The sequence below is a fragment of the Helianthus annuus genome, chromosome 15 (assembly GCF_002127325.2).
Source record: "Helianthus annuus cultivar XRQ/B chromosome 15, HanXRQr2.0-SUNRISE, whole genome shotgun sequence".
In the NCBI taxonomy this organism is placed as follows: Eukaryota; Viridiplantae; Streptophyta; class Magnoliopsida; order Asterales; family Asteraceae; genus Helianthus; species Helianthus annuus.
In genome coordinates, this window is record NC_035447.2 from 174447065 (window position 1) to 174471594 (window position 24530).

The 24530-nt window shown below is 37.2% G+C and overlaps 1 long non-coding RNA gene across 6 annotated transcripts; it reads right to left on the reverse strand.

Annotated features, from left to right (window-relative positions):
- LOC110913056 lies at window positions 1-14718 on the reverse strand. 6 transcript variants are annotated; one of them, XR_004880394.1, is made up of 10 exons: window positions 14165-14718; window positions 13852-14006; window positions 13649-13751; window positions 12377-12567; window positions 11383-11445; window positions 9504-11124; window positions 8012-8331; window positions 7905-7933; window positions 3351-4296; window positions 1-1123 (listed from the first exon to the last, which is right to left on the reverse strand). It is a non-coding gene; the product is annotated as an uncharacterized LOC110913056 (long non-coding RNA). The 6 variants fall into 6 exon arrangements; XR_004880395.1 differs by lacking the exon at window positions 3351-4296 and having other exon boundaries at window positions 9-1123; window positions 14165-14713; XR_004880397.1 differs by lacking the exon at window positions 1-1123 and having other exon boundaries at window positions 3659-4296; window positions 7905-7914; window positions 14165-14713.
- Window positions 14719-24530: the final 9812 nt, after the last annotated feature.

The following is a 24530-nucleotide window of genomic DNA, read 5'->3' on the forward strand; positions in this document are numbered from 1 at the left end:
CCGGTATTTGAGAGTAAAACCCGATGAATACCAGTGCCGAACGGATACCGAAAATACACTGAGTTTGATAAAGTTGATACCGGTACTGGTACCCAATACTATTCATTCATTTATATTTTCTCTTTTTATATAGGAAATTTTTAATATTTATTTATTATTATTATTACTGTTCATTAACTTGTCATTTTAATATATATGTGTCCTTTTTAGTCATTTTACATGAATAAACTAAGCCAAACTCCCATAAGCTAATCTAAACACTTTTAAAAAACTCCGTTTCAAAAAGTCATAAGTCAATAAATCATTTTTTTTAAAAAAAAAGTCCTTTTTGAGTTAAATAAGCTAAGCCAAACATGCCCTAATTTGTTAATCCGGTTCATAAACCCTAAAAGTCTTCATTGTAATTTGCAAACAGTCAAACAACTTGATCCCACTAAACTTATGGATCAGTAAACAAGCCCTTTTGTAGGATAATAATGATTCACCTGTTTCATGTTTGTCTTAAGTTGAGCTTTTAATTCAACCAACAAAATTTACAAATAAATCGCCCCAAATTGGGATCATTAACCGCTTCCAGTGAGAAATATTCAAACCCTATTCATATTGCTGCTGGTATCCAATTCTAATAGAAAGAAATTATTTTTTGGGTCGCATAATGAAATTATTAAATAAATTTTGTTTATAGGTATACTAATGAATCTTAAACCCCTCTCTGGGTCATTAGGTTGCATCAACTGAAAGAGAAAATCCAAAAAAAGGCAAAATCAACCATACATTCAACTTTGGGTTAAGATGGGTATTATTTTTGTAGTAGTTGGGTTGGTTAACAAGAATTGTTAAGAGGGTCAAGATGGGTAACTTTAAAAAATAACAAAATAACATCGTGGGTCAGGATGGGTTTCTCTGGGTAAACCCTAAAACCAGCGCATTCTTCTTTTGTCTCATCTCCCACGCCCAAATCACCACCATCCTACAACCTCCATTCCACCATCTTCGACCAACACAACTCCGGCCTCTCAACCAACACCGTATTCGGAGCACGCCTAAATCACCATATTCCGACCATGAACCACCGCTCCTGCTCATGACCATCGCCGCCAGCCCGCCGCTCACCTCAAACGATCTGGAAAGGTATAATCGATCACATTTTTATTTCATTTTTCTAATTTTAGCAGCCTTTTTTTTGTTAAATCTATTAATCTGAAATCAGTTCTGTAATTGCTTATATTTGCGATTCGTGTTTGCTGAACTTTAGCTAGTGATTGAGCAGATTATTATATTTTGAGTTTGTTAACTTAGAACTGTATACTTCAATGAGTACATACTTGTTTGATTCATTGTTGTTTGTTATGTTTGTGATATAATTGAGTTTTGTTTGGTGAAGTTTAGCTTTAATTTGTCTCGTTTATGGCGATTTAGCTGTTCAGTGGATAATTTTATTTTGATATTACAAAATTAATTTGCGTAGTGAATTATGAAGTTAATATTTGGTGGTTTAAACATAATCTGATAATCTGACTTATATTCATACATTTATGATTTATGCTTGTTGTTAGGGGAAAGAGCATAAAAGTTGTATCTCATTATCACAACTAGTAATTTTTGAATGTGGTTAAATAAATTTAACTTGAAAAGATATTGATATTTTTTTTTAAATATTCAAGAAAAAGAAGATATGATTTTGGTTGTTTTAGTGTGTCATAGTCTTGCACTCTTGCAGTTCTTGAGTTTGAGTGAGTTTTATTTTTTGTTTATAGTTGTGTCAAGTTTTTTAATGTTTGTATTATAAAGAACACAGCAGTTAAGTTGCTTGTTTCATTTTTCATTTTCTGATTTGTTGTATGTTATGCAGTTAATATCAGTGATATATCGGTCATATCCCTTAGTAAAATATCGGCGTCAAGTATCGGTCAAAATATTATCGGCGATATTGACCGATATTTGACCGATATAACCGATATATCACCGATATAACCGATATATCACTGAATTATTGGTGTTAAATTGCTATATATATAAATTCTGCATTATATTAAAATTACCGATATCCCACCGATATCTCACCGAGATAACCTATATTTCAAATATCGGTCCTTGACCGATATCCGATATTTTACCGCATTAACTGCATAGGTTGTATGTCATGTTTTTTCAAGTTTTAAGGTTATAATTGGATCATTATGCTAATTGTATTTTGCAATACCAACTGTATCAAGCCATAAGCTATACGAGTGCCGGTATCATACCTCGACCATGACGAACCGAACCCATTCCTACAGAACATTGGTACTGGTATCGGTATTATCGGAACCTATATTCATTTTTATGGTTTTTTGATCGTCGTAAAATAAATGGTGATATCTAGGGGTGGCAAAATGGGTGGGTTGGGCAGGTTTGGGTAATGGGTTAGGATGGGTAACCTTAAAACCTTAAAAAAAACATGACATACAACCTATGCAGTTAATGCGGTAAAATATCGGATATCGGTCAAGGACCGATATTTGAAATATAGGTTATCTCGGTGAGATATCGGTGGGATATCGGTAATTTTAATATAATGCAGAATTTATATATATAGCAATTTAACACCAATAATTCAGTGATATATCGGTGATATATCGGTTATATCGGTCAAATATCGGTCAATATCGCCGATAATATTTTGACCGATACTTGACGCCGATATTTTACTAAGGGACCGATATGACCGATATATCACTGATATTAACTGCATAACATACAACAAATCAGAAAATGAAACAAGCAACTTAACTGCTGTGTTCTTTATAATACAAACATTAAAAAACTTGACACAACTATAAACAAAAAATAAAACTCACTCAAACTCAAGAACTGCAAGAGTGCAAGACTATGACACACTAAAACAACCAAAATCATATCTTCTTTTTCTTGAATATTTAAAAAAAAATATCAATATCTTTTCAAGTTAAATTTATTTAACCACATTCAAAAATTACTGGTTGTGATAGTGAGATACAACTTTTATGCTCTTTCCCCTAACAGCAATCATAAATGTATGAATATAAGTCAGATTATGCATGGTTTAAAAAAACGGCCGAGGCGTCCGTATTGAGGCGCGCCTCGAGTCGGAACGGAGGAAAAACGTATATGAGGCGGCGCCTCAGGGTGAGATATTATACGTACGCCTCAGTGGGGTGAGGCGCACGATTCGTGTCGAGGCGGAACTATTATGTCGAGGCGTACGTTTATGTTTTAGGCAGGATAGATAGGGTTTTTTTAGGCGGCAAACTTATTGGCGGCAAGAATAAAGTAGATGGAGACGATTATGAAAGAATCGAGATGAAAGACAGAGGTAGATGGAGACGTACCTGGCTTGTAGTGATGTGTGACCAAGAAAAATTAGGGTTTCAGGATGGAGAAGATGACGGAGGCGTAACTCTTTTTAGGGTTACTGATAATACCCATCCTAACCCAAAGTTGAATGTATGGTTGATTTTGCCTTTTTTTGGATTTTCTCTTTCAGTTGATGCAACCTAATGACCCAGAGAGGGGTTTAAGATTCATTAGTATACCTATAAACTAAATTTATTTAATAATTTCATTATGACCCTAGAGATAGACACCCGACCCAAAAAATAATTTCTTCACCAAACAAAACTCAATTATATCACAAACATAACAAACAACAATGAATCAAACAAGTATGTACTCATTGAAGTATACAGTTCTAAGTTAACAAACTCAAAATATAATAATCTGCTCAATCACTAGCTAAAGTTCAGCAAACACGAATCGCAAATAAAAGCAAACACATAAGCAATTACAGAACTGATTTCAGATTAATAGATTTAACAAAAAAAAGGCTGCTAAAATTAGAAAAATGAAATAAAAATGTGATCGATTATACCTTTCCAGATCGTTTGAGGTGAGCGGCGGGCTGGCGGCGATGGTCATGAGCAGAAGCGGTGGTTGATGGTCGGAATATGGTGATTTAGGCGTGCTCCGAATACGGTGTTGGTTGAGAGGCCGGAGTTGTGTTGGTCGAAGATGGTGGAATGGAGGTTGTAGGATGGTGGTGATTTGGGCGTGGGAGATGAGACAAAAGAAGAATGCGCTGGTTTTAGGGTTTACCCAGAGAAACCCATCCTGACCCACGATGTTATTTTGTTATTTTTTAAAGTTACCCATCTTGACCCTCTTAACAATTCTTGTTAACCAACCCAACTACTACAAAAATAATACCCATCCTAACCCAAAGTTGAATGTATGGTTGATTTTGCCTTTTTTTGGATTTTCTCTTTCAGTTGATGCAACCTAATGACCCAGAGAGGGGTTTAAGATTCATTAGTATACCTATAAACTAAATTTATTTAATAATTTCATTATGACCCTAGAGATAGACACCCGACCCAAAAAATAATTTCTTTCTATTAGAATTGGATACCAGCAGCAATATGAATAGGGTTTGAATATTTCTCACTGGAAGCGGTTAATGATCCCAATTTGGGGCGATTTATTTGTAAATTTTGTTGGTTGAATTAAAAGCTCAACTTAAGACAAACATGAAACAGGTGAATCATTATTATCCTACAAAAGGGCTTGTTTACTGATCCATAAGTTTAGTGGGATCAAGTTGTTTGACTGTTTGCAAATTACAATGAAGACTTTTAGGGTTTATGAACCGGATTAACAAATTAGGGCATGTTTGGCTTAGCTTATTTAACTCAAAAAGGACTTTTTTTTTTAAAAAAAAATGATTTATTGACTTATGACTTTTTGAAACGGAGTTTTTTAAAAAGTGTTTAGATTAGCTTATGGGAGTTTGGCTTAGTTTATTCATGTAAAATGACTAAAAAGGACACATATATATTAAAATGACAAGTTAATGAACAGTAATAATAATAATAAATAAATATTAAAAATTTCCTATATAAAAAGAGAAAATATAAATGAATGAATAGTATTGGGTACCAGTACCGGTATCAACTTTATCAAACTCAGTGTATTTTCGGTATCCGTTCGGCACTGGTATTCATCGGGTTTTACTCTCAAATACCGGTGCCGTACCAATACCAACTGTATCAAGCCATACTGTACCAGATATTTTCGGTACCGGTACCCATTTTTGGGGATTTCGGTAACCGTATTTTCAGTACCGGTTGGTACTGAGCTCATCAAATCCAGTAGCAACGTAGCAATGCAAGTAATTGCACAGTTGTAAGCTATTGTATGCAAATAAGAAAATTTGTAAGCTAAAACTAAGGCATAGTTGTTAAAAGCCATCGCCTCTTGCGCCTAGGCCCAATTTCCTAGCAAGGCGAGGCAATTGCGCCTTAAGTCAAGACAATTGCGCTTTAATTCTCCGAGTGATGGTTCATGCGCATATTCCAACGAGAATCCTAGATTCTGGAGAGTTTCCGGCCAAATTTTGGCAAGATTCCAGCTAGATTTCTACTTTTATCTAACGAAAACTAATTTTTCTACAGTAATCAACTAGCATTTTATAACTTTTGGTACTAAATAGACGATATTAAATGTTATATGATAGCTTTATTTTTATTTTTATTTTTATTTTATTTGAAGAATAGTATTAGTTTTCTAATATATAAAAATATATATTTTTTTTTGTTGTGCGATTTTTTATTCACAGGCCCGAGGCGAGACCTATGCGCCTTGAGTGCGCCATAATCTAATCAAATCAAACAAACCTGACCTTGTGTGGTAAATGCCATAATAACATAAATCAAACAACCAAGAACAAAACAAACAGAATCAGCCGGAAACAAGTCTGACCTTGTGTGTGGAAGGAACGAAATCAGCAGCAGCAAAAGAACGGAATCAGCAGTGTCGCCGGCCGGAACTGTTGTTAGGGTTTATGAACTGGATTAAGAAATTAGGGTTTTTACAAAAAAAAAAAAAAAAAAAAAAACTAGTAATAAAAAATAATAAAAATAAAAACGCAAACCTGGTGGGTGGTGCAGCAGCAGCGGACAGCCGGAGATGGTGAGTTGGCGTTAACACTGCGGTGGCAAACGTCGATGATACTACCAGGCATTGGCAAGCACATCTTATTTGGGCTGTTTTTTTTTAATCATTGGGATTTTTTTGGGCCGGAAAGGATGTCTCGGCCCACTCCATTCTTTCCTTTCTAAATATTAGGGTTTAACTAAGGGGCTGTTTGTTTTTGCTTAAAAGGTCTGCAAGGACCTTATGTCTGCAGGCGGGCAGACATAATACATTGAAGACTGTTTGTTTAAAAAAAATAAGATCTGAAAAGGGCTTATATTAGCTTAAAAAAAAGCACATGTACAACATCTTCACAAGACCTATCAGATCTTCAAACATATCACCTCCCCAAAATCAGACTTCATCCCAATCGTTCTCCTCCGGCCTCCAAATTTCTGCCGCCACAGCTCCTCCACCTTCTCCGGCGCAGCTCCTCCACCTCTCTCTTCCTCTGTTGTCGTCTCTCTCTCTCTTCAATGTCTGCCGCCATGTATATTGGCCGTCCGGAGTTTCAATGTCTGCGAACGATTCCGATCAAGTTTCAACTTGATTCGGTGAATTTTTACATTGTTTCGGTTGTGTTATGATGTGTTTCAAACACTTTTAGATCTGATTAGGCTTGTTTCAGTTTGAAGATGAATATAGGGTTTTGCAAAGAGATGAAGCTCTGTGCTTCTTTTGTGTTTTGCAAAGAGATGAAGCTCTGTGCTTCTTTTGTGCTTAATGGCGGTGGTGTGATGGCGGAGGTGGTGCGGTGGTGGTGGCAGAGATAGAAAGAGTTTCTAGAGAGAGAGAGCAGAGAGAGCTTGTGTGGTTGAAGTTGTTTTTGAAGAAAAAAAACAAACCCCTTATCCTTGCAGACTGCAGACATTTGGGCCACATCTTCTCTCGCAGAAGCCTGCAGATGTGGTTCGCAGACTACAGACATTTACATCTGAAAAAACAAACAGCACCTAACTAACTAACTACGACACAATATTAGGGCAAACAAGCTTAATGAATCAAGATGTCTGTACAAAATATAATTACGAAACCTCAGGGTGTAATGGACTCGTTGGCCGGAGACGGAGACGATAGCGACAATGGTGGCTACTTAACGAATCCATACAAGTGGTAATTAAAATCACAAAAAAAAACCAACAATGATACTGTTATTTGGCAAAGTTTGATTACCCTGGAGATACCAGCTTACCAGGAATAACTTCACCGTCTCCTTAGTTGGTGAGGCAGATGGTTTAATTTGGATTTGGGGAAGAAGATATCTCTCAGCTTTTATATGGTCATTGATGAATTTTATTTTATTATTTTAATTAGAAATTTGTTATAATAAAACTTGTAATAACCAAAATGCCCTTCACTAAACTAAGGAAAAAGACAAAAAAACCAGGTTTTTTTTTGAAAAATCTGAGTTGACTTTGCTTTTGGACTAAAATGGAAACAAAATTGAAATCACAGGGACTCAGATGCAAAAGGTTTGAGTTTTGGACTAAAGTAGCAAAAGTGATTAAACCTCGGGGACCAAAATGGCAGTTTACTCTTAATTTTTTATGGTGTAATTTTTTTCTAGTTCTCCAATGAACCATATATCCATATCTACTAGGCATAATGTCTATACAACAATTTAGAAGGAAACCTAATAAATATGGAAAAAACTACCTTGTGAGAATCGAACCCAAGACCTATTGATCCCAAAGCCTTATCTCAGGTCAAAATACCACTAAGCTATAAAGCCATGGACATGTACATGTGAAACTGAGTTTTTTTAACATTTTTTACATGTATAATTCATGGTTCCCAAATTCTCTATTTTTTTAAGGTTTTTCATTGAACTCAAGCCTATATTTACAAACATGCACATGTTGTTATAATTGTGTTCAAAAATTAACAAAAAGAGGAAAGGAAAAAGGAGAAGGTACCTTTTACCAACTTGAGATTGAGAGTTTACCTACACATATCAATACCCGATTTGAACAAATAAAATAATCCAGTTTATTCTAGTTAAAATATTAAAGAAAACATATACCTCCTCCCAGCCCAGCTGGGTAATCCCATGGGGTTTGGTTGTGCCAGTCTCCGGTTCGATCCCAGTTGTGGCATTATGTGGTGGTCCCAATGATAGATCGTATTCTACCGAGGCATGGTGCGGTCTTGAGGGCAACCCGGTTTTACCCAGCTGTTACCCCAGCGAGTCTCTCGTGTGAGGGCAGTATGGTTTCCGGGCGGAAGTCAGCTTGCGCGGCGGCCGGGGCCCAATCGAAAATCGCGTCCGAGAGTGCGGGACTGACGGGGGAATGTCTTTGACTTGAACCCGGTGACCAATAGGTCATGTACGTAGAAAGTCACCTTCCAAAAAAAATATTAAAGAAAACATATAAGAAATAGACATGCAAACAACGAAATAAAATTGAAAAATGAGTACGGAATCACAAAAAATTATATTATATACTATTATATACTAATAAAATTAGAATTAGAAGTGAATGAATAGTGAACATATATTAACTAGGTTATAACTCGTGGTACCCACGGATCTTTCTATTTTAAGGATATTAATATTTTATTAATTTTATTAAAAGGTTTTTTTTATAAAATTTGTGAGGACACCCGAGAATGCTTCCCGAGTAGTTCTATTTTATTACTTATTAAACATGCATACTTTTTTAAAATATGACGTATTATTTCATTAAACGTTGTTAGTATATTCTTAATTCTTAATACAATAATATGACATATTAATACCTTCGCTATAAGGAGTTATAAACTTTCAATAAGTTAATCACGAGTTTTGAACGTTTAATAAGACTTATAAACTTATTGATTGCTTATGATTCGTGCTTATAAATTCATCTATGTTAAAAATTGAAGGTTTTTTTAAACAATTAAAAAATAAGTTAACGTATTACACATAAAAAGCTTGTTTAAAAAAGTTAAACAATAAGAAATCAATACATGCTAATAATAAGTGAATAGATGAATGAAAACATGTAAAGGCTATTTTAGTCTGGTACTACATGTTTTGGAGGTTTTACAACCAAAAACTTCCATTCGCTCCGTGACCATTTAAAAAGACAATAATCACCAATTGACATGTCCTCGCCTCTTATCAAATCACACCAACGGATGACATTATAGCTAAAGGGATCAAAAAAAATTATACATACGGATATAATTCAATTTGTCGTATACTAAAAAAAACTACAAACCTTGTAAACGTTCAAAGCAAGTTATTTATATTAATTAATAATGATTAAATACATAATTTCAATCAAACAAACAACTTGGCATATTACATAATTGAAATTGAAAAGGTTAAATTAGTAACACTTCAACCCCACATGGTTTAAATGTCACCCAAATTTTAACATCACGCCAACCCACTTTGACCCGTTACCCAACCTCAATGGCCCATCGTATTTGCCAGTATTTTATAGGTTATCCTATATGAAACTACCATTCATATAGATACTCAACTGACATGTTCCTGAACACCAAAATAAAATGAAACAATAATGTACCAGTAGAAAAGAGGGGCTCTTTACATCAAAATTGGTTCCCTTGAATGCATCATCAAGATGATAGCAAAATATTATATCACTGTTGTAAACCAAAATAAACGTAATATTTTTTATATAAAAGTTAAAATGAAACATGACTAAATTAGGGGCATTCATATAAAATATTAACTTGTTCTTGATTAAATCATTACTAAAAGAATTGATTCCTCATACCTTGTGATTTGCATTATCTGAAGAAGTGCAGCCATTGTTAGAAAACATTTAAATATGCTCAAATCTTGAAGATTGGTAGGCCTCGATAGTTCATATCAACATATAAAAAAGAGTTCATAGTCAAGGAGTGTGTAAAAGGTCATATGGTGAACTCTTTTTCTTAATCTATTAGTTTATATTTCTTTAACTTAATCAAGGGCACATAAGACTAATACCTGTTTCTAGAGGTGAAAAACTGGGTACAGTTGGACAATGGGTCAAAAAAGCTAACTTTAGTGGAAGTTGAAACAGGGCTGGATTGAACTGTTTTGACTTGTTTAAGTTGCCGCTTTTGCTAATCTATTTTGCTTGACATGTTTTATAGAAAAAAAACCCATAACAAAAAATGACCAACTTATAACTAACCTAGTTGAAATTTTAACTTGTGTGAACTTTTTATTTGACTTGTTTGACCGACTGACTGACTTGACTCATTATTAGCTAATATTTTTCTAAGTGAACAGGTTGAAATTTTCAACCCGTATAACTGATTCGACCCATTTGACACTTACTGTGATTGACAGGTGAACGTCGTAAAAGGCTTGAAGTTATATGAATAAAATACTCACGAATAGTGAATTAACTTGGTTAACTGATTAAGTGATTAATCTCCAAGTTGCTTGGAAAAAATGAAATTAGACTCAATTTTGTAATTTTAACAAAATTGCATTCAAAACTATAAATAATAAAGTTTATAAGTTAACCACCAAGTATTCACAAAAGTTTACCGAGACTACACAAATACTAAAACAACTTGAAAATATCACCAGCTATTGACTTTATTCTCAATAACCGCCGCAGCATAGTAGGAACCTAGAAAAAACATTTATCGTGTAATTCAGCTCCATAAAATCCCAAATGTGTTCATTTGACCCGTGCTTTAATAAGCACAATGCGACTCAAAAAAGAAAAAGAAAGCGATATATATTGACTTGTTCTCACATAATCCTGCATCATATTTTGCTGATGCCCGTAGTAATGGAAATACATTTTAGCAGAAGATGCTTCTATTTTATCATCAAACTTGCTTTTAGAAGAAGAAACCATTCCATTTGGTAAACTTGATCATGTAGAAAGAAACAATAAGTAATCAGGTCGATTAAGAGTGCATGATAATGTGGTATTAACATCCGGCAGTGGTTAAACTTTTCACTCTTTCGCTTTATCTCACCGGGTGTAAATATGAGATAAAAGGAATTACTAAAGTTAAAAGAAATGGTACCATTAATCATTAATGCATGATAATGTTAGCATAAATTAACATACCTTGAGTAACCGCTTTACTTTTCCATTGCTCAAATGCACCATGAAAGGCGCTACTTTCTTCCTCGTCTTTACATTGAATAGTGATTCCGTTTGAATAAGTTCTCTGGTTCAAACATGAAATTATTAGTTATCTTCTACTAATGTGTGCACATTGCACGTTACAGACATATAATAAAACCAATTGAAGCTCAAAATGCTATATGGTTTATTATATATATAGAAACATATATAGGTTATTAGGTATTTTATATATATATGAAAATCGAATCAAAACGGGTTCATAACTTCATAAGTAGTAGAAAATATCCGTTTTTAGAAAATAAATTAAATTTAAGCATACAAGTTCTTCACATTGGCATACCTCTTTGACGGTTTCGGAACCTTCTGATACGCAAAGTGATTGGAATGCACCTAGACTGAAAAGCTAAAAGCCACAAAAGGGTAAGAATTGAGTATGGTGATACAAATCAATTCAAACTCTAATCCATACATTTGATTTATCGACGCGGTTCAAGATTCTATATACGGAAATCCTCACAAACGGGACCCACAATAGAAATGAGGAATGCAATGAAATCAAATGAATGACATGAGAACATGACACAAAATATGCAAAACAGTAAATATGAAGCTCCAATTTTCAACAGCCACAACATTACACATGTGCTGGAGGCTGTGGAGCACTATATGGCATTTTACTCTAGTTGTATATATGTGTGGGTATATGTATGCATTTTACTCTAGTTGTACATATGTGTGGGTATATGAGCTAGAGGTATGTGAAAAGTTTCACGTATTTCTTCAGGAGTTTTTCCTTCAATCATTCTTGCAAGCGCTCTACTGGTAAGATCAACTAACGGCTTTTATTGCACACAAATATATAACTTAAAATTGTTAAATAATCATTTGAAAGAAAGAAACGTTCAAGTAATGAAGTTCATCCCTCTACCCATAGGTACGTAATGTATCAAACGAAGTTACAACAGAAAGAGTAAGAATATGGATTTCATATCTAACTTTTTTTTTATTTTATAAACCTTTAGGAAGTGACTGGGGAAACCCTCAAACCCATAGGACATGGTCAGTTTCATGTGAAAAACGTGATTTTCATATGGAGTGCCAGCTGCACATCGGGGATACTCAGTCAGAAAATTTAGGAATTAACCATGTTACACAGTCACACATGCATTTCATCGAGCACTTGGTGTGCATATATCAATAACATTGTAGATATGTCAATTATGATTCAATTACACCCCATAATCAAAAGTTTAAAGAAGAATAATCATGAAATTAAAGAATCCATTGGTTCAATATAAACATCTGCAATGAAAAATCAAACATAATTATAGTACCTGCAACTTGAAAATCAAATTTTGTTTATCTGCAAGATGGCAATGGAGAAGCTAGTTTTCAATATATTATCGGACTTGATGACTTGGAACTGTGGCAGCAAAAGGGTAAGAAAAACAGTGGGTACCCGAACACCGTGGCTTGGCTTGGCTTGTGTTTCTCTGAAGAACGTGATCTGAACAGTAAGGGCCAACTGAAGAACCATAATATAAAGTTATAAAATCCATGGTTAAAATAATTCAATGAACCCAGACTAAAATGCAAAAGCTATAATTCCAAAACTTTTAGATTTTAACAATACGATCATTGTTTTTTCTATGCCTTTGAAATTAATAACACACCTTCTTTCGTGAAATATTTGAAAACACATAGATCACCTTAGGATAAACTGTTGTTTATCCTGTACTTTTCCCATCCTTTTAGACCATAACTATTGTGACCAACAAAAAGTTCCATCCAAACTTCCATATTCTTCAAAAAAAAACATCAATATTCTTCACTCTTAATTGCATTATATTAACCAATCCAGCCATCCTAATAAAATCAACCGGAAAGGGGCTTTATGATTACGGATGGCATAACGCCCCACAAGGGGCTTTATGATTACGGATGGCCTTAAGAGTTAGTAAATTACCATGTTAAATTCATATATACGAAGAGAGAGATGTGGTCGAATAAAATTATCATTGCTAGCATGCCTAGGCAGAACTGGAACAAAATAAAAATTTTCAACCTAAAACAAAAACCGTACGAGTTTCATGTCAATAATTTGAATTTTAACTACTTTTTTTAACGACAAATTTCTTTTATTACTGTCATATGTAGGACTTGAACACAATACCTCCCTCTCCCAAGGTGTTTGAAGGTTTTACCTTTGCTAATGGATCACCACCCAATTAGAATTTTAGCTACTAAATATGGTAAATAATTATAATAATAAGTATAATTACTATGATTATATACAATTTCGAATTATTATTTAATAAGAAAAAAATGATTTAGCATTCTATCCAATTTAAAAATGTGATTTCCTTAACGAAATTGAAAGTATTTTAATATAATACTAATCCTATCATTTTAATGAACTTGTTTGAATATTAAAATAATATTTAAGTGTTCAGTTAAGGGTTTTTTTATCTAAACTTCGTAAGTTCATTAGTTGCATGATCAGAACTATATCATTATGAATAGACTAAATTGGTGGAGAAAACACAATTCACACAATTGCCAATAAACAAAAAAAAAAAAACAAATTACTAAAAAAAATACAGTACCCTTGCATATGTTGCTTCTGATGTGTAGGATTTCTAAATGGAGCTCTGCATTCCTTGTAATTATTCATATTCCTCCTTTTCTGCTATTTATTTCAAACGTTCTCTAAACAAACCCAACATGACAACTTTGTAAATCAAATAATTATATTTGTGATGATACAATAAAATTAATCCAAAGGAGAAAGGTTATAACTTATACATACCTAGACGGAAGTGTCCAGCCATAACTCCATCAATAATCGCTTTCCGTTCCATCAGTTCTGGCACCCCAGCTTCAAGATTCTACCTGTTTACTCATCTGAAAGTTTCCCCATAAATTTCTACCCATCGGCATGTAACACACCTTTCTTCAAATTCTCTACAAATTAAACAAACACATGACGTTAAAAAGGTTATCAAATTTCTGAAACATCTTTGCTAATTAAAAAAAAAGTACCAAACACTTTTGTTTGTAGGGATAACCTAGAACGACATCTATAATTTAAACAAACACATAAAGAAATAGATCAACTTTACCCGTAATTGGAGGAATCGAGCGATTGACGAAGAATTTGGTAGATTACCAAATACCTAGTCATAGAAAGCCAAAAGAAAAAAAAACTTGAAAGTCAAAATTACCCTATAATTTTGTATTTTGAAACAACAGTGTATCCACAAAATTCCCAAACACAAACCAATTTGAAAATTTACTTCTATCAACCCATATAAAATTGCAAAACATATTAACAGATCAAGAGAAATTACACAAACCCATATAAGAATCAATGTCACAGAACATGACAAACAATAACAATACTATGAATAAAGCAATCTTATACAACCAATAAATCTTATACGTTCACATTTTAATATTGCAATAACATAACCAATCAATCTCTCACCCTTTCAATTTTGACTTTCTGAGTGCAGTTGTGCACCAATACCATCCATGAAATTCAATCAAAAAAGAATAAATAACGGAAAAAGCATAACTTTTTTGAATATCGTATTAAAAGGGTTCTACATATGGAGACAATTAATCAAACCACTCTAGATCAGAAAACGCCCACTTTTTAATTTTGTATTCACGAGTCAATAAGTTGGGTTAGCTTATTTTGGAGCAACTTATGACTTATTAACTTATAAAAGTTAATAAGTTGTTTTTTAAGTGTTTGGGTTAGCTTATTTTAGGGGATTTTGTGTGTGTGAGAAGTCATTTTTGAGAAGTCACAATTTCTGACTTCTCACTTATGACTTATATAAGCTAATAAGTCATTTTGAGAAGGAATGCCAAACACCCACTTAGGGTTTCAGGAAATTAGCGATGATGGTGATTTTGAAGTCTTGATTCCTTGTGAATAGGAATGAACGACAGAAGAAGATGAGATAAAAGTTAGGGTTTGAAAGGGAAGTGATAAAAGTTGAAGTCGGGTCATAATAAGATGATACGGATCCCGCCTCAACCCATATACCAAAATTTTTGACCCATGATTTTGGAGCCAAAACCAATTTCTAGATTGCTTTAGGTGATGCCACATCATTTTGCAAGCCCCCATATCATGACACATAAGCCCTCATTTATCATGTTTATATATATATAGATTAAATAGTGATCAAGGAAATATAAGAATATAGGGTATGGGGCGGGGGTTGTGACGTGGGTTGGGTATAAACGCCCAAGTCAACACCTCGGGTGGGCTTGGGTTTCGGCGTGGCCCCTTAGGCGGGGTTTCAGCCCGGGCGTTGGGCGGGACTATCAAGATGACATGGCGTGATCTCATTGGCCAAGACAAGTAGCCGTTTGGGCTAGCCGTTTGCCAACGACTATGTGTTTAAAAGAATCTATGAAATATTAGAATATGTGGTATGGGGCGGGGGTTGTGTCGTGGGTTGGGTACAAACGCCCAAGTCACCACCCCGGGTGAGCTTGGGTTTCGGCGTGGCCCCTTGGGCGGGGGTTTCAGCCCAGGCGTTGGGCGGGGCTATCAAAATGATATGGTTGGATCTCATTGGCCAAGACAAGTAGCCGTTTGGGCTAGCCGTTTGCCAACAACTATGTGTTTAAAAAAAGATTTAGGAAATATCAGAATATGGGGTATGGGGTATGGGGCGGGGGTTGTGGCGTGGGTTGGGTACAAATGCCCAATTCACCACCCCGGGTGGGTTGGGTTTCGGCGTGGCCCCTTGGGCGGGGGTTTCAGCCCGGGCGTTGAGCGGGGTTATCAAGATGACATTGCGGGATCTCATTGGCCAAGACAAGTAGCCGTTTAGGCTAGCTGTTGGTCAACGACTATGTGTTTAAAAAAAGATCTAGGAAATATTAGAATATGGGGTATGGGGCGGGGGTTGTGGCGTGGGTTGGGTACAAACGCCCAAGTCATCACCTCGGGTGGGCTTGGGTTCCCGTGTGGCCCCTTAGGCGCGGGTTTCAGCCCGGGCGTTGGGCGGGGCTATCAAGATGACATAGCGTGATCTCATTGGCCAAGACAAGTAGCCGTTTGCCAACGGCTATGTGTTTAAAAAAAGTCTAGGAAATATTAGAATATGTGGTATGGGGCGGGGGTTGTGTCGTGGGTTGGGTACAAACGCCCAAGTCACCACCCCGGGTGAGCTTGAGTTTCGGCATGGCCCCTTGGGCGGTGGTTTCAGCCCGGGCGTTGGGCGGGGTTATCAAAATGACATGGTTGGATATCATTGGCCAAGACAAGTAGCCGTTTGGAGTAGTCGTTTGCCAACAGCTATGTGTTTAAAAAAAGATTTAGGAAAATTAGAATATGGGGTATGAGGAATGGGGTGGGGGGCGGGGGTTGTGGCGTGGGTTGGGTACAAACGCCCAAGTCACCACCCCAGGTGGGCTTGGGTTTCGGCGTGGCCCCTTAGGCGGGGGGTTTCAGCCCGAGCGTTGGGCGGGCTATCAAGATGACATGGCGGGATCTCATTGTCCAAGACAAGTAGCCGTTTGTGCTAGCCGTTTGCCAACGGCTATGTGTTTAAAAAAAATCTAGCAAATATTAGAAAATGGGGTATGGGGCTGGGGTTGTGTCGTGGGTTGGGTACAAACGCCCAAGTCACCACCCCGGGTGGGCTTGGGTTTCGGCGTGGCCCCTTGGGCGGGGGTTGTATTTGAGGGTAAAAATCGGTGAATACCGGTGCCGAACCGGTACCGAAAATACGTGACGTTTTAGTTTGAGTTACTTTTTGTTATTTGACATGTTTTGTCATTCTTATAGAACGATTTGGTTTAGCGCGCCGCAACGCGCACACATGGTAAACAACTAGTTAAAATAAAAAAAAAGTTCAAAGGTGTATGAAGTTTGAAATTTCATACGTACACACGGAAGGTATGTGTATATCTCTTTAGTCACTCTAAAATAATGGCTAAAAATAAACCAAAGTAGAAGCTTATGATAAACATGACCTTATCAATAAACAACTCATTATTAGTTCCTTATACACATATGAAGAGTTGAAGACACTCAAAAACGTGAGATGGCTATGACTAGGTATGCGTGAGGGTATTCTAGTCACATGTAACTCAAAGATTTACTTGGTGACCATGATATATGCCCTTATGAACATGGTCACTCATAATGTATATTACCGATGAATTCACATTGACATGTAACTTTGCATACTTACTATTATGCCAGACTCTTAAAGTTTATGTGTCATCAACCATAATGCTCGGTTGGTCATATATATCTAATAATCTTATTCTTGCGCAAGACATGACAATATAAAAATAGAGATAATGGGAAAAATCTAATAAAAATGCCAAGCAACTGGAATCTGTATCGTTTAAGGCAACCACCGATCATTAAGATTCACATATCCTCATATCAATCATCATCATCATACTCAGTAAATCCCACAAATAGCAAAGCTAAGGTAGAATCTGAGGAGGGTAGATGCAGACAGCCTTACCTCTACCCTGTAGGAATAGATAGGCTGCTTCCAGTGAGACCCCCCGGCTCGATTGTAGTTTTGTATCAAGTCTTGGACCTAATACACATAACACTCAAAACAATCGGGACAGAGACTGATTGGTGCATGTACCCCCGTGTCTTTCAGCTATCATCTCACCACATGATGCATGATTAACCATCCGCCGCTTTTAACGTTATTTTCACGAAATTAGTAAAATAACGTTAAAGTTAGTACCATTTCACTTTTGCCCCCCCCCCCCCGAACGCTCACACATATATACATTATATGTGCGCACCGCAAGCGTGGCAATACATAGCCTCATATCAATGTAACTCGTAAAGACATCTTTCATCATTTTGTTTCAAGGTGTGGCGTAGGGTACACATCAAAGTTTGTCTTTCATCACATTTAAGAGTGAATACACATCTCCTATCTAAGTGCAATATCCTTAAAGATAGGAAGTTGTTACCACTTCAAGATCCACTTTATAACTTTAGATATATGTTACCACTCAAATGTTTGCTACCCAATTAACATGTATTCTGTATTCACATAACAATGATTCACTCCAATCGTCCCATACTCCCATTCTTCTTCAAAATGTACCCATCACTCTCTAAAGTTATTAAAAATCTCATTATGGCTGGCAATGATAATAAGTCTTCCCATTGATTTAAATATGCTTCCTTTCCAATTTTAGGTTGAGCTACTTTTTGTATTATGATGCCCCTCTCATTTTCATCTAATGATAGCAAGAATTTTTAGGAGCTAGGGACATTTAGTTCCCTTGCTATGATATGGGGACCAATACTTCAAAATTAATTTATTTTCATGTCTCTCTTTATTATTTTCCTTTTTGTCCTCCAATAATATGTCAACAAATTTATATATTTCAATGTCGGGTAAATTACTTTTTGAGTCCCTGTGTTCTAGTGGTTTTAACTAGTTGAGTCCAAAAGCAAAAAGTTTAACGACGTGAGTCCCTATAAGCATTTTCATTAACCATTTGAGTCCTTTTGGGTCAAAATTTTAACCTTTTGAGTCCAATTTTTTGGACTCAAATCGTTATAAAATGAACAAAATTGGACTCAAAACGTTATAAAATAAATGACTAGGGACTCAGGGCGTTAAACTTTTTGATTTTGGACCAAGTGGTTAAAACCACTAAAACACAGGGACTCAAAAAGTAATTTACTCTTCAATGTCTCTCTTTATTATTTTCCTTTTGGTCCTCCAATAACATCTCAACAATTACTCTCTTGCTTGGCTCTCCTTCAATTGTTGCACAGCAGCAAAGGGTAAGCGGCTGTTTGTCACCAATGAATTGGATTTCTTAAAATTTAATCAAGTATTTAAGTTGGGCTGCCAAGGGATTATATCGATTGGGTGTTAGAGTCTTTGGCGTGCGAGGAACGAGCTCAAGTTTCAAGGTAAGCCGGTTTGGATCGAGCATATCATTTCCGAGGTCAATGTTAGAGGTATCGGATCAGAGTAGGCTCGAGCGAAAGCGGAACAAACACACACACACACTAGCAGAAAATAAAGAACACGAGAATTTACATGGTTCGGTCAAGGTGACCTACGTCCACGGGTTGCAACTAGGGTTTCACTTTTATTAGATGCTCACAACTGTTTTCAGAATGACACAGACTACAGTTACATAATAGGTATTTATAGAACAAGATTAGGGTTTCCTACTTGGTCAACAAGTTAACTAAGTCGGCCTAATAACTAGGGCCGGCTAACCCTAACTAGGGCAGGCTAACCCTAATTAGGGTCGGCTACCCTAAAGCCTACGAACCCAACAATCTCCCACTCGGAGGCTTTGCATAGTTCACAAAGTGCATCCAAGAAACCCATCACCAGTAACTTCAGTAACCTTTACGTTCAAGTCTTCCCAGCCTCCAGTTCCAAGAACAAGCTAAGACTTCAGTCACATCCAAGCCACCTAGTTGCAACCACACCTCTCATCAAGTACCTGAGAGACCAGTTGAAGCTCCCACAAGCTCCAACCCAACAGTCTTATCAGACCCATTCTCTATCTCAACCGGCTTGCATGATCCACCAGCTCCAGAGATACACCGAGAATTAATACTACTCTCCACATTTTGCAAACTATTTTCAGGAGAGCTTTTTTCTTCAGTCGGAATCTTCGTCTTCAAAACCCAAGGGTTCTTTGTGATTGTACCCGGAACACGACCCATGCTCCCACTATCACCAAATCCCCTAACTGGCTTAAACTTAGACCCCCGACCACATTCAACTGACATCCCCAAAGCACCAGGATTCAAGTTCGCGAATTGAACCCTCTTCCGCTTACTAGATTCAGTGAACCAGACTTTATGTTGTACAGGGACGGCTACTCCCTTAGCAGGTATCTCAACTAGATACAACGATCCTCGTCTCCTTCCACAGGCAACAACAAGATTTCCATCAATCACCTTCCACTTCCCACCACCAAACTTAACATCTAGTCCCTGTTTATCCAGTTGACTAACAGAAATAAGTTTCTTCGTTAAACCTGGAATTACCCTGACGTTCTTTAAGTTCTATGTAGTGCCCAGTGGAGTCTTCAGATTGACATCTCCCATACCCGTAACATTAAGAACATGACCGTTAGCTAATTGTACCTTTGCAAAGTCTCCTTTTTCAGATTCACCATCGTCTCCCTGCTGTGCATGGCGTGAAACGAAGAACCAGAATCCATAGCCCAAGAATCTATAGACTCTTCACAGCAAACCAGTACGTCACCGTCAGATTCATCTGACACAATATTGTTTACATGCTGCTTGCCATCCTCTTTCTTCGTATTAGGACACTCGTTTTTAACATGTCCCTTTTCACCACAGTTCTAGCACCACACATTCTTCCCAGCTTTAGACAAGCTTTTCCCACGACTCCCACTGCTTCTGTTTTTACCTCTTCCCCTGCTAACACCGAGCATACCAGAAGTAGATCCTCCACTAGTGTTCCTCCGGCGAACGTCTTCACCCAAAACACTATCCCGGACCCGATCAAACTTCAAATTTCCAGTTCCAACAGTTTCGGTGATCGTTGTCACAAATCCTGACCAACTATCAGGTAAGGAAGATAACAAAACCACAACCTGAGTGTCATCATTCAACTTCATGCCCACAGTTGCAAACCTGGACAAAATTGAATTGACTTCGTTAATGTGATTAGCAACTGAACTGCCCTCGTTCATTCTCATATTAAATAGTTCCTTCATCAAGAACACCCTATTACCGACAGACAGCTTCTCATACATATTTGACAGAGCTGCTAACATATCACGAGTAGTTGTTTCTTTCATGATATTTAATGCAACACTCCTCGTCAAAGGAAATGTAATTTTACCTCTTGCTTTTTGTCCTTTGAGTTCCAAATTGCTTCGGCAGCTTTATCCATTCCAGCAGGTTTTCCTTCCAGTACCACATCCAAATCGCATTCTGTTAGGATCGAGAGGCCGATGTGATTGTGTTTGTTTGCTTAGAAAACGGTTAAGTGCAGCGGAAGATGATTAGCAAATTTTGTAAACATAATCAAAGGAAAATATAGATTGATAAACTATTGCTTTATTCATTGTGTCGAAAGATTTACAACATAAAAGCAAATAAATACAGCAAGCTTACAATCTAAACTCCCCCTCAGCATGATACACCAGAGTTGGTTGCACAAGATGAAAGGATGAAATGAGGAGAGAAGACTCACTCAAATCGATCAAGTATAACAGTACAGAGTACTGTCACACTTATAGGCAAACCAAACTACTGATATACTTCAGCTGACGTCACCATGATAGTGACATCTAACGACCTAACAAACTACAAATACTGTTCTATACAAACTACTGTTACATAACATCTGATATTCACTAAAAGACAAAACAAAAGAAAACTACTGCTTCACGTTCCACTGTTGTTGCCTTAGCACAGATGTTGAGTCTTCAGTACTTTCTCCAAAGTTGATCAGTCTTTGAGAGAGCAGTGCTTGGATCTTCAGCAGTACTTAGGAAACGGCAGTAGATAGAGCAACAGAGTTTGTCTTTGGCAGTTGTTAGATCAGCATCAGTGTTTGGCTTATCAGTTGTTGTAGTCAAACAGCACATTTCATCCTTCAGTTGTTAGAAAAACCACTGTCAAGGGGAGAGAGTAGAGTAAACTGCTGCTTATTGTGTATCCTTTGCTGGGATCCGGTTTTGGCTTTACATTATCTATTCCTCTGTATAGGGTTCAATCCCAACAATCTCCCCCTGGAACAGATAATGCCAAAACCCTTCCTTATTCAGGACCTTTATTTCTCATCAAGAGTGCCTTTGCTTGTCTTTTGAATTCAGCTTCAAATTCCTTGGCACTCAGGTCATCTTCATCCCTGCACAGGGTCAGCTCAAGGAGATCCTGCAAATCTTGAACACTAAGGCCTAGTGCTTCTTTCCTTGAAATATGCTTCACCACGCCATTGGACCTGAGCAGAGTCAATACGTGGGTCTTTTGATCAGACTTCCACTTTAGTATTTTTGAGTCCAATGGGTTTCTTGGGAGAGATTTATTGGAAGATGAGATGTTTGATGATGGCCTTGAAAACACATGCAAACTTTCAGACATTCTTTTGTAGGCTTCTTTTAGGACATCGTTTGCTGCAACTATGTCTTCTGCAGTTTCTTGTCCAGTAAGCACTTGTTTATCACTTTCTGTAATGTCTGTTGCAGTGTTTGAGGATGCAGGGCTGTTCAACAGCTTAACACAAAGATTTTGAAGCTTTGACGAGTGATATTCTTTCAAACCCATTTTCTTGATGGTGTCCTTGAAGAACTCTGCTTCCTTTGCTTTGACCTCTTCATCAGACAGCTGTTTGTCTTTATCTTGTTTTGACCCAAGAGTAAGACTGTCTGCTGATTTTAGCATTTGCTTGAGGTTTTCAATCTGGTTTTCCTTCTTCACCAACTATTCTTTCTTCTTCTTTTTCTTCAGTCTTTCATATGCTTCATCGGTTTGCTGCTTAGACCATTTTGATATGGCTTCAGCAGTGTCCACCTCAGCATCCACTAGCTCCTTTTTCTTACCCTTGTATTCAGTGGTGAGATCAGCAATCAGCCTTTTGAACTTACTCCAGTTTGGAGCAGTTTTCTTCTTTGAAGGATCATTCTTGATCTTCTGGATTCGTTCGACTTCATGCTTCAAAGCTACAAGGGGCCATTCTTTAAATTGTGATGATTCTGCAGAGTAGAACTTTTCTTTCATAATGAAGGCTAGAAGTTCATTTCTTAATGTCTTCTTTTGATCAGCCTTTTCAGCATCTAGTTCTCGAGCATGTGTTTCCATTTGCTTCACCTTTGCAAGATAGAATTCCAGTCTATTGGTTGTACCTTCTGCACTGAGCTTTTCACTTTCACTGTCAACCTTGGCTTTGACCTTAGCTTGCCTTGCCTTTATCTTGAGATATTCACTGATATCTTCTGGTGCCATATAGCCTATGAGATAGGAGAATTTTCTCTTTGATGGATCTGTTTCAGTGAAGACCTGCCTCATCTCATTTTTGATGGCATCAAGCTCCAGAGGATACTTAGCAGCGTTTGGATCAAGTTTCCCTTCTGAGGCAGTGATTGGCTTTCTTTTCTTGCTAAAGAGCCTTGGTTGAGAAGGGGTTAAGGATAGAGCAGTGGTTGAGGGTTGAGGTATAGAAAGAGATAAAGCAGTGGTGGATGGATGACTAACAACTGTTGAAACAACTAGTGCCTCAACTGCTGTTGTCATTCCAACTGCTGATATGTCAGCAGTTGTCTTCTGCTTTAGAGCAGGGGTTTTGGTGGTGATCAGTGGCTGACTAACAGTAGTTGAAACAACTGGTGTACCAACCACTGTTGCCATTACAACAAATGTTATGACATCTGTTGTCTTCTGCTTTTTAGCAGGGGGTGATTTGATGGTTTTTGATGATGGTGGTGATTTTTGTGTTTTAGACACGGGTGGTGGTGGTGGAGCAGTAGTTTTGGTGTTGTGTGTTGAAGTGGTGTGTGTTGAAGATGAGGCAGTTGTTTGGCTACTAGCAGCAGTTTTTGTAACTGCTGCGGTATCAACTGTTTTGGATGTTTCAGGTTCAACGAACAACCCATCATCTGTACCTTTCATCTTTAGTCTGATTTTCTCCCCCTTTTTGGCATTATCTGCCAGGGGTGTATCCATGAAGAAGATAGTAGACGGAGCTTTTTCACTCTGAGCAGTCTTTTGAATACTGGCTTTGATAGCTTTGATGTCTGCTTGAGTGTCCTTGAACCTTGATTCCACCATGTTGGTCAGCAGTTGAACTTGAGTTGCATGCTGTTTAGCAGCCTATTGTTGCTGAAGTTCAAGCATGGGCTGGAATATGTTCCAAAGCTCATTTGCAGCAAATGCTTGTGGAGCAGATGCTTGAGCAGGAGGAGCAAATGATTGTGCTTTCTGAGCTTCTAATAGCTGCTGCACCATCTCTTTTATTTCGGCTACTGTGGATTCCAAAGTTTCAACGCGAGCCGTCAATTCATTATATTTTGAATCATCACCTGATTTAACAGGATCATCTGAATCCCCACCAGTGGTGGTTATACCAATGTTTGATTCAGGAATAGTATCCCAAAAATCATCCATTGATGCCCCTTGTTCTTGGTACTGGGGACTTCTCTCTTCAGCAATCGATGAACCTTTGATGTTACCAGCAGTTGGAGATAACTGACTAGTGGTTACCGATGTTGCTATGGAAGAGATTGCCTTCAAGGGAGTCTTAGTTATGTAACAACTGTCCAACTGAGGATCTGTTGATCCACCAATTGTAGTTGTTGCTCCGCTTGAACTACCACCAAGAGTTACTTGTAACTCAAAGGGTGTAACCTCCTCAACTGTTGCTTGGTTGGCAGAGATATTGACATCAGACCCAGTCACTTGTGGAAGTATGCTCTCGGTAATGGGTGATTGAGAGGAACTGGTTTTTGTCTGAGCAATAT